Source organism: Ascidiella aspersa, chromosome 2 (assembly GCF_963924565.1).
Source record: "Ascidiella aspersa chromosome 2, kaAscAspe10.2, whole genome shotgun sequence".
Taxonomy (NCBI): Eukaryota; Metazoa; Chordata; class Ascidiacea; order Phlebobranchia; family Ascidiidae; genus Ascidiella; species Ascidiella aspersa.
In genome coordinates this window covers 21,456,745-21,466,718 of record NC_139448.1, presented here as the reverse complement: position 1 = coordinate 21,466,718, position 9,974 = coordinate 21,456,745, and positions in this window count along the sequence as shown.

Genomic DNA, 9,974 nt, shown 5'->3' with positions numbered 1-9,974 from the left:
ACACAACTTAAAATTGTGTGTTGATATGTTGGATTGGAGTAACATACCATACAGGTGCAAATAGCAAATATTCTCCAAATACGTTTTTTTCAAATATTCTTCAAATCGTATTTCATCGTATTGTCGCGGTAATACAAAAAGAGGTAAGGCCGTGAATAAAGTTTCACCCACCGTACAATTAACGCAGGGAAGCATTGCGAGTAGGGATGTTCAAGGCAGAATATCGGCGACACATTTATAATGCTTGCTTTAAATGCGGCGTCAGCGTTTTTTCGGGCGACCAATTACTTTGGGATAAGCTTCGCCTAATAATCAAGTGTCAATAGGGTGTATTTACCTCCGCAAATTTAAATGCGAAATCTTAAGGCAGTGTATGCCTCTCTCTTAGCACCTGTTGTGCATGTTGCTCCAACCAACATACCAACATCAGGCCTTAACAATTAGCAAAACTTTCGATTTAATAGTTTGCGTATTAGGCACATAATAGTGTGTTTCATATTGTTTGAAACTGCAGATTTAAAGTCTGTTTTAACAGTGATTGCTCGGACCAAGCCATGGTAAAAATTTACCGAGTAAAAGTTTGCAAAAGTATAGCAAACCATAGGCGTTAAACCATTTTAAGTCTTTAGGAGAATGATAATAATTGCTTTTCAAACACGTAAGCTGGCCAAAATGTAATAAAATGGCCATACACATTATCTAAGTAAATTCTATTAATCAAATATATGTATCGATCATTTCCCAAAATCTACGCCATATTACTTTCTTATCGTTTTGTTGCTCGCGTTTATTTCTGCTTTTTTGTTTTTTTCCTTTCCATATATTGTACGAGCGTTCAGTGTCAATCACCCTGACGAAGGCGGCTTGTATAGGTTGCCGAAACGATGGTTAACAATTACAATTACCAGAGGAGCTGTTTTTGATTTATATGGTTTGCTATGGTTTGCTATGGCATGTTTCAGACCGATTTTTGTCCAGAGCATTATAGAAAAAGTGAACATCGTAGAACTTTCAAATTTTCAGACATGGCGTAAAGTGGTATGAAGGTGTTATGTAGAGGTTTATGAGGCTGCACCCCTAGGCACCTCCAATTGGGGGACAAAAAACAAAAGTGTTACGTCATCGTTTTAGTTCATAACAGCTATCTACTACTATTTAGCGGCAGAAAAACTACAATACAGAATGCTTTCATATCACTTGCTTTATTCAGCTTGCGTCGCGACGAGGCGGCTGCTGGCATCCCTGCTGTGCCCTATTGTCCTGCGCATGCAACGTTTTTGTTCGAAGTGGCTTGCCTAGTAAAACTAGGCGCATGCGACTTGCCTTTCATAAAGAAGCCTCTCTAAGTAAAAAAACCTATTGCTCTTACAATACAAAATATTTTACCACAGCAAATTTAAGTGCGAATCCTGGAGGCAGTGTTCACATCATCTCTGTTAGCACCTGTTGTAATTGTTGAACCATTCAAACATATTAACACCAGGCCTAAACGAATATAATTATAAGGGCCGCAACAACAAAAAGCTTAAGTTTAACGCATTCTTAGCGACGACGTTACAAAGCTACGTCACAACATGGCTTCATAAATAAATAAATATTGCGTTTATTGGATTTAAATTGGCAAAACTTTCAATATGAAAGGTGGCTGACTTATTAGGCACATAAACGTGTTTGCATATTGCTCAAAACTACAGATTTAAACTCCGTTTCAACAGTGATTGCTCAGACCAAGGCATGGTAAAAATTTACCCAGTAAAATTTGGAAAAAGTATAGCAAACCATAGACGTTAAATAATTTAGAGAGAATGAAAATATTTGCTTTTTAAACATGCTGGCTGACCAAAATGTAATAACATGGCCGTACGCATTATGTACGTAAATTTTTATTGAAAGAAAGAAAAATAAATCAATCAAAAAAAAAAAAAATAAAAAAAAAAATAAAAAAAAAAATAAATAAAAAAAAAAAATAAAAAATAAAAAAGTAAAACACTAAGCCCTGAAAATATTCCCCCTGACACAATATACTACAACTGCACCCCCGTCTAGTTTTACTTATTATTATATATAATTTTTTTTATTATTTTTTTAAAATTTTAAAAGTATAATAGATTTAATGTGGAGTTAATAGCTAGTATTGGGACGTGCATCGTCGATTACCTGCTGGGTAATCTCGCCTAGCCGTTTGATAGGACGCGTGTTCTGATTTGCGCGCATTAAACGGATAGTTCGATCTCCAAGGCGGTCGATAATTGTTCTGCGGCGCGCGGTTAATCCTGTCACCGGTTGTTGATCGATGTGCAGTCATAAGCTCATTAACCATAGCGGTTAAAGATGCAATTGTGTCTGGTTCTGGGATCTTTTTGGGCAAGGCGCTGTTTTTCTTAGATATATCATGGAATTCATCCGCATATTTGCCCAAGTCTTGCAATGCTTTTCCTTTGTGTGCCTGTATAGTAGGCCGGATTATTTCTGCTAACAGGTCTATAAATCTGCTGTGTAATATAGCTTTTGCCGTTGCGTCATTTTCGGGATCTAATGGGCAAAGATCAATTAACCTACATAATATTGTAGAGGGGCGCTCGTTTAGTTCTGCGCTTAGCGCGTTTACTCTACGAAGCCATTCAGTTGGGCCGGTTCCGAAGATGTGGCTTAAAATAGCCTTTTTTTAGCGTTGTATAAGGATTTTCGGCAAGACTTGCTTCCGCAAGCTGGGTCGCATATTTACTAGATTGCTCTGCCGTAAACGACGCAGCGAGCAAGGCGAAACGGGTGCTTTCAGTAGCAATTCCATTAGAGTCATAAAACTTATACAAAAACACGAAATATGATTTAATTTTTGTACTAGACCAAACCGCGGGAATTTTTAGAAGCGAATTTCTTAAACTACCAATGCCAAGGCTGTCATTTATACTCGAATTTGAACTAGAATCATCATTTTGTGGGCATAAACCTGAAGTAGAATGTATGTTATCATTTGCGGTCGGGGGTTCATTTTGTAATATATTCGCATTTTGACTTTCTGTAGAATCAGTTGGGTCTTGAGTATTAGTTAAAATCTCTATGCCAGGGTCGTATCTTTCTGGTTGTTCAGTTGAGGCCATTTTTTTAGTTTGGCTGCGCGTAATTCTAGGCGTGGGCTTTGGCGTTTTATTTTTCCTTTTATTAGTGGGAAATTTCAACGTAGCCTTTTGCTTAGTTTTTCCAACAGAAAATGATGATCCGTTGCGCGACATATACTGTAATTACAAACATTCACTTTAAAAAGTAGTTTGCAGGTGATTCGTTCGGATTTTGGTACAACTTTTCTTGAGCTTCGTTCCTCAGTCTTCTTGGGAAAGTAGTTTGCAGGTGGTTCGTTCGGATTTAGGTACAACTTTTCTTGAGCTTCGTTCGTCACTCGGAGGCATCAATTTGTAGAGGTGGGCGATAATGAGTCTCAATTAATTGTCTTTTGTGCCTCGGCGTATCAATTTCACGACTACAAGGTAGATACTGCATTCAAATTGAATTGTTCATTGTCTAATGCTTCTAACATACGAGCACTCCAATTGGTTCCTTGAGTAACAGACAAGAATTTATTCGATACTGATCTTCATAATAATGAATTGAATGATCATAATTCATAATTCATAATCCACAATGATAAAGAATCTTATAACGCAAACTTATAAAGGGTTTACAAGAGATCTGTATAAAGAAAGGCAAGACATACATACGCAATAAAATAGTTATTTGTTATATTATAATACGTAGGCATTCACGTGACAAGGGCGGTTCCAGCTAAGCGTTTTTCTCTCGACTCTTTTATACACGGAAATAATATTTTTGTCCCAATATGGCTAAAACAAAAGCCCTTAGATCGAAAAAGCCACGTAACGGGCCAAACGCATATTCGATTCTAAAAATACCAAATTGTTGACAATATTGCGAATTTCAAAACATGCGTTAACTTAAAACGGATGTACGTATGAGCCGGCGAGGCCTGACTCAGTAAAAAATGGTGTCTTTGTAAATCTTGCTAGATCGGCAATTGATGTTTTTTACAGAAAACTTTCCATGACGAAACATTAAACAGTGATACAGCGATAAAACAAAAAATTATCTGTGGTAAACAACAATGTGACGAAATGTCGCTACACTGTCAAACAGCGAAACACAATACGCCAAAAGAGTACAGCCGAAATTTAAAATTCTCTCCAGCATCGGCTGGTTAAGAAGGATTCCAATATGTCTGACTTTAAATAAAATTTTCTTTAATTTCATATGATATAACTCACACTTGTTAAACTTCACAATATGCATTTATTCTTTGTATGTGATTCGTTCAACAAGTAAATACATTATAAATTTTATATTAACATCACTACGATATTTTGCTTTAACAAAAAGGAATTATTTGTCTCATATTGATTATGATGAGATTCACACCAGGTAACATTAGAAACTAATAACTACTTTAATTGTTGTGAAGTAGGTCTACATACTTCCAGAAAATGTCAAAATGAAAAAAATCAGTTTTGTAGCTAAAATATTAGGCCTACTTGAAATGCTTTTGATTTAGGCAATAAGCTTGCTGACATTGTTTAAGGCAGGGGTTCTTAAACTTTTTTTTATTGCGGACCCTATATTTTTTTGCTGTGATCACGGTAGGCAAAGAATTTCAAAAAGTACGTCATAAATTATTATCACAGTACAAATATACCTCATAAATCTGTTGATTTCGGTTGAAAATGTGAAAGTGAAATGTAGTCTAAATACAGTCGGTAGAAAATCGTTCTGTTTTTAAGTAGGGCCTAAACTGTTTTTTTGAAAATTGATTACGGTATATACAATTAAAAACTAAGCCTACCAAATATAGGCCGCTATTAAAGTATATTAAGGCTTTCGCGGCCGAAATTTGCGTTATAGCTCGTGTATATTTCAGCAGGTGAGAAATGACCATCGTGCTATCTGAACTTCACCATATCGAAACTAAACAAACTGTCATTGCATTTCAAATTGCATACTGTCTAGGCCGCCTATAGATTACTTGTAGGGGGTGCAACCTCATAAACCTCGCCATCGCACCTTCATACACTGTAAATCGTAAAGGTGGAATAGCATGGGGTGGATTATTTTCCACCCATCTTCGGCGGGTGTTTACTTGTACGTTCTGCCCATAATGGCGGATTAAGGCATTTTACACCCCTCCATAGTTGCACGACAGGGTGGAATATACCATTAATGCCTCACTAAAGGTGTTTTGTTTTAAACACCCCTACAACATATTCCACCCTTGTATATTGTATAAGTTGCCGTGTTTGGAAAATGGTACGAATGTATTTGTTTACAAGTGTTAAATAATTTTTATTCGTAATATAAACATAGGCGTTCGTTTATTAATATACTTGACACTTTTGCATTAAATCGGTTTCGTTATAGAATTTAAGATAATTATTTTAACTCTTTTAAATGATAAGTTTTTTTATCAAAAAATGTTTTAAATTAGGTTTTAGTAGTAAGTTATAAAAACTTCTTGAATATTATTACAACATAACGGTTGGTAGTACAATTGCCCTAATATTTTTTATTTTGTTAAATGGTAAGTTTTCAATGAATATACTTGAACGGCTGGGAAATGGGAACAGCAATGCTGAAATTCAGGGGCAATTGGCGTAGTTAAACAGTGAAAACACATTTTTGTGTCGTCGTTTTAGTTTTGGTATGTTATAATTTGGCTGGATGTTATACCAAACTGTATATCACATAATGTTTGAAATTAATGACAACTTGGCGTTTGGACAGGTTCGTCTATATGAGGTAGCATTCTAGACCAGTGCCGGTTAATTTGCAAGGGTCGAAATAAATTAGTTTAGTCATCAGGGTTGCCACAAAGTTTTTGAATCTTTACATACATTTCATTTTTCTTAGGTTAGAGATGAACTGTGTAGTCCGATTGATATGTACAGAATTAGTGGCACTGCTTATGTTAAATTGGTTTATTTGCCTGCTAACTAATGTTCCTAACTGCCAAGAAATTTATTGTGTACTATTGATAGCCATTATAGATTAAAATGCTCATCTTAAATTGGTTTGTTCGCTTGCTAACTGATGTTCCCGACTGCCAAAAAAAGCACTGGTCTAGAATCCTGCCACAACGGACATTATTTGGGTTAAAGTGCGGGTTGACGTTTGGGTTCGGGCGGGTCAAGTATTATTATTAAATAAAGAATATAATAATACTTGACCCACCCACACCCAATCGCTAACCCGCATCCTAACTCAAATTTTGTGCGTTGATTTTAGAACTGTGGTAAGATTCTAGACCAGCGCCCTAAAAAATTATTGTGTAATATTTATAGGCATTATATATTGCATTGATCATTTTAAATTACTTTATTTGCTTGCTAAATATTGTTTCTAACTGCTAAAAAAATATTTTGGAATATTTAAGGCGTCGTAACATAGGTTAAATGGATTCTACAGTTGACAGTATGGATTATCTAGGTAAATGTGTATACCATTTGACACATAACCTTTCTAAGAAAATTTTAACTGTGGAAACACCTGAAGACATCTACTGGGAAATTTCGCACTCCTTTAATATACAGCATTTTACTATTCAATATTATGTAAAGGATTTTGATGATTGGGTTGACTTTAATAGCAACATTACATCTGGAAAGCTAAAAATTATTTCGACAAAACCCGAAACCCACGATGAGGACATGCCTTCAACGTCTGCAAAATCAGATAGTGAGAGTGACACTGTTGAAATTATTGATAGTTCTGATCTGGACCATAGTGAGACACTCTCACTATCTGATGAAACATCCACTCCAGAAACAAATAAAAAATGGCCAACTATTTACAAGATGCCTAATTTGCCAAACATCATAAAGCAAGAATTAACTGCTGTTGAACAGGGGTCATTACCCTACGTTGGTGATAAAATTAGACGAAGCATTGTAACTGTATTATTTGAGGACATGAGCCAATTTACAAGGTGAGTTCAATTCTTAATCCAGATTTCAATAGGCAAAGGTTTTTGTGTATGCATTAAGGAATGTTTTTTAAATCAGTTTTACAATTAATTAAGTTTATTATACTAACCACATTGTTTATTTGTTTAGATATCCTATGCCAAACCAGTATAGGGAAGTATGCCAAACTCTTATTAGAGAATATCCTGTCTTAGCAGACAGGTTTTCAACCACAGGGTGCTATTTTGTAAGTTTAAAATCATTATTAAACACAAATGTTTGTGTGATAACATGACTACTTTTTATAGACGACATGGCTAAAAAAACTCAGAACTAGATTTAAAGATAGTCACAGAAGTTTAGCCGAAAATGACTATGTTATGGAGATGAGGAAGAAATATGGACATCCAACAAAAAGAAAGGCTGACAGCACTGAAAATAAAGAAATTAAAAGAATGAAAACTTCTCAGACCACAGATGTAAATCTTATTTATTTTGTCAGAGTTACATTTAACAATTTCAATTTTATTTGTAATTTTTCAGGGTTTCACTTAGCTTTTGTTAAACAGTTAGTTTTTTTGCCTTTTTTACAATAATCAAGTTCACAAAGTTTGTCATTAAACTTTATATCCGGCACACAAGTGTATTCCTTCAGTTATCTGGCCAGTGAGTATCAGGCATTACAGCTATCCGTAGTATCCGGCCCTTGATGAAAAAATGTTGGTGACAGAGGGAATTAGATTATGATTGTTCATTGTTCTACAAGACTTTAAATAAAGCTTTAAATGTTTATTTTATAGGTGGAAGTTTTTGAAGATGATGATAGCATTAAAATTCACATTGCCGCTATCAAGAAAGAAGTAAACAAATCAAACCTGGACGAGGAACTAATTAAAGACAGGCTGGAGCGCACAAAACAATGGAGGAGAAATTTTATTGTTAGATCTACACTTAATGAAGTTCTACAAACTTTTCCTATCCTGAGGATTTCAAAATGGGTATGTAAAAAGGGTTTTCTGCCTATTTATTAGTTGTGTTTTTTGTTCTAGGTGTATTTTAATAGAAATAGACTGATATCACTTTTTTGACCGATACTTAATTTTTAACAATTTTTATCAACCGATAGCCGATAATGATACCGATTTTTTTATATACCGGGGAAATGTTCAAAACTTGAATTATTTAAAAATAAAATCCAAATAATGTTTTAGTTTATATATATATATTTATTGATTAATAAACTATCATTTTGCATATTAACTTGGCGTGATGCTAAAACCCAATTTTTTAATCCAAAAATGGGTAAGTTGTTTGTTCTACAGGAAAAATTGTATCATATTCTTGTACTCAGGGGCGTAGCGTGGGGGGGGGGGGGGGATCTAGAAGTCTTGACACCCCCCCTTCGAAATCTCAGTAAACAAATATCATAAAACGAATAGCGTGATTCCTGCAATGTTACATAGGCAACATTTCACCTGGCATTAAAAACACGTTGGTGCTTATTGCCGCAACCGCCTAATAACCGCTCGGCCTAAATTTACCGATATCGTTAGAAGTCAAATATTGGCCGATATCGGTAAACCGATATATCGGTATTTTTTTTATATTTTAATTATAATTGGAATAATACCTTATAATAGTTTGAGATGTTGAAAGTAGGATCATTTTTGCATTTAATTCCTTCAAACAGTCATTTGTGTTGAAAATGTTAGCAAATTGTTTTGCCATCTATTGCTGTTTTATTACTAAATGTTATATTATGGTTGAATTCCCAACTATATAGCAATCACAGGGTTGGCCAAGATTAAAATTTGCACTTGTCAAAAATGCCTGCATGCTGTCTGTGAATTTCCATTGCTATTTTCTTAAGTCATTTTATCGGAAAATCGCATGTTAAGCAATTCGCTAAAAAAACAGATTGGTCCCTCTAACTGCGTACATTAAGCAATTTATACTCTGCTATGGTAATCTAACTCTAAAAATAAAAAGGGGCAAAAACAAAAAGTTATAGAGAGACATCTTTATCACACTAATGTTTTGCAAGGCATGTTATGTGGTTAGATTTTTTATCCACTTTAATTGGCCCATATAAACCACTTAATAGTGATTTTTGTTATGACATATCTACAGCGAAACATCTCCCATAAGAAATATATTAAAGAAATTCAATGCTTAGCAAAACACCTATTCCTCTAACCATTATAGAGACCACGGTTTGCCTCAATATTAAATAGGACTTTGAAGCCGTATATTAAATGCGTAGGGTTTACCGTGTGTGATGTGCTTGTTAATTCGTTGTACCAGTTGCACAAGCGTGAATTTGCGGCTTAAAATAAGTAGTGGGCTAATGTTAACTCTAAATATAACCCTTATTGAAATGCAATATACCCTGTAGAATTAAAAAAGTTGTTAGTTATTTATGATTGATGAAACCATTTTGTATGGCATTTAAGCTTCTGCATGAGATGAAATGTCTCACTGGAATTGATGTACAAAACCAGTTGATATGTGTTCCTTGGAACAAAGTTCCAGCATCATATGAGAGTATTGCCGGTAAATCTATTTTTTAATTTTACATTGTCTTGTCAATTGTAATTTTTGGCTTTTAAGTTTGTTTTATTACATTTGGAAAGAATCCTTTTAGTTTTTACTCAGTTACTAAAATGACACTGCACTCTAACAGTACTCTGGATAAATGTAAACTTGTCTTTATTTCTCAAAAAAAAGTTAACAAAATATATTTTGTGGGATCATATGCTAGTCTGATTTATTTCCAGTAACTTGGTTTTAACAAACTTTATCTTTTACAAAAGAATGTTTTAAATTTTGCAAGAATGTTTGGGTTTATGCCAGAAGCATGCACGGTTTATACTAGATAACGACTAGGCAAAGGTCACCAGCAAGTAATGAACATCCCTATTCATGAGTTAACTGAATATTTAGGATTAACATGACTAAATAACAAAATAATGTACAAATGTTTTTGTTGTAGACCTACATGACTCTGCATGG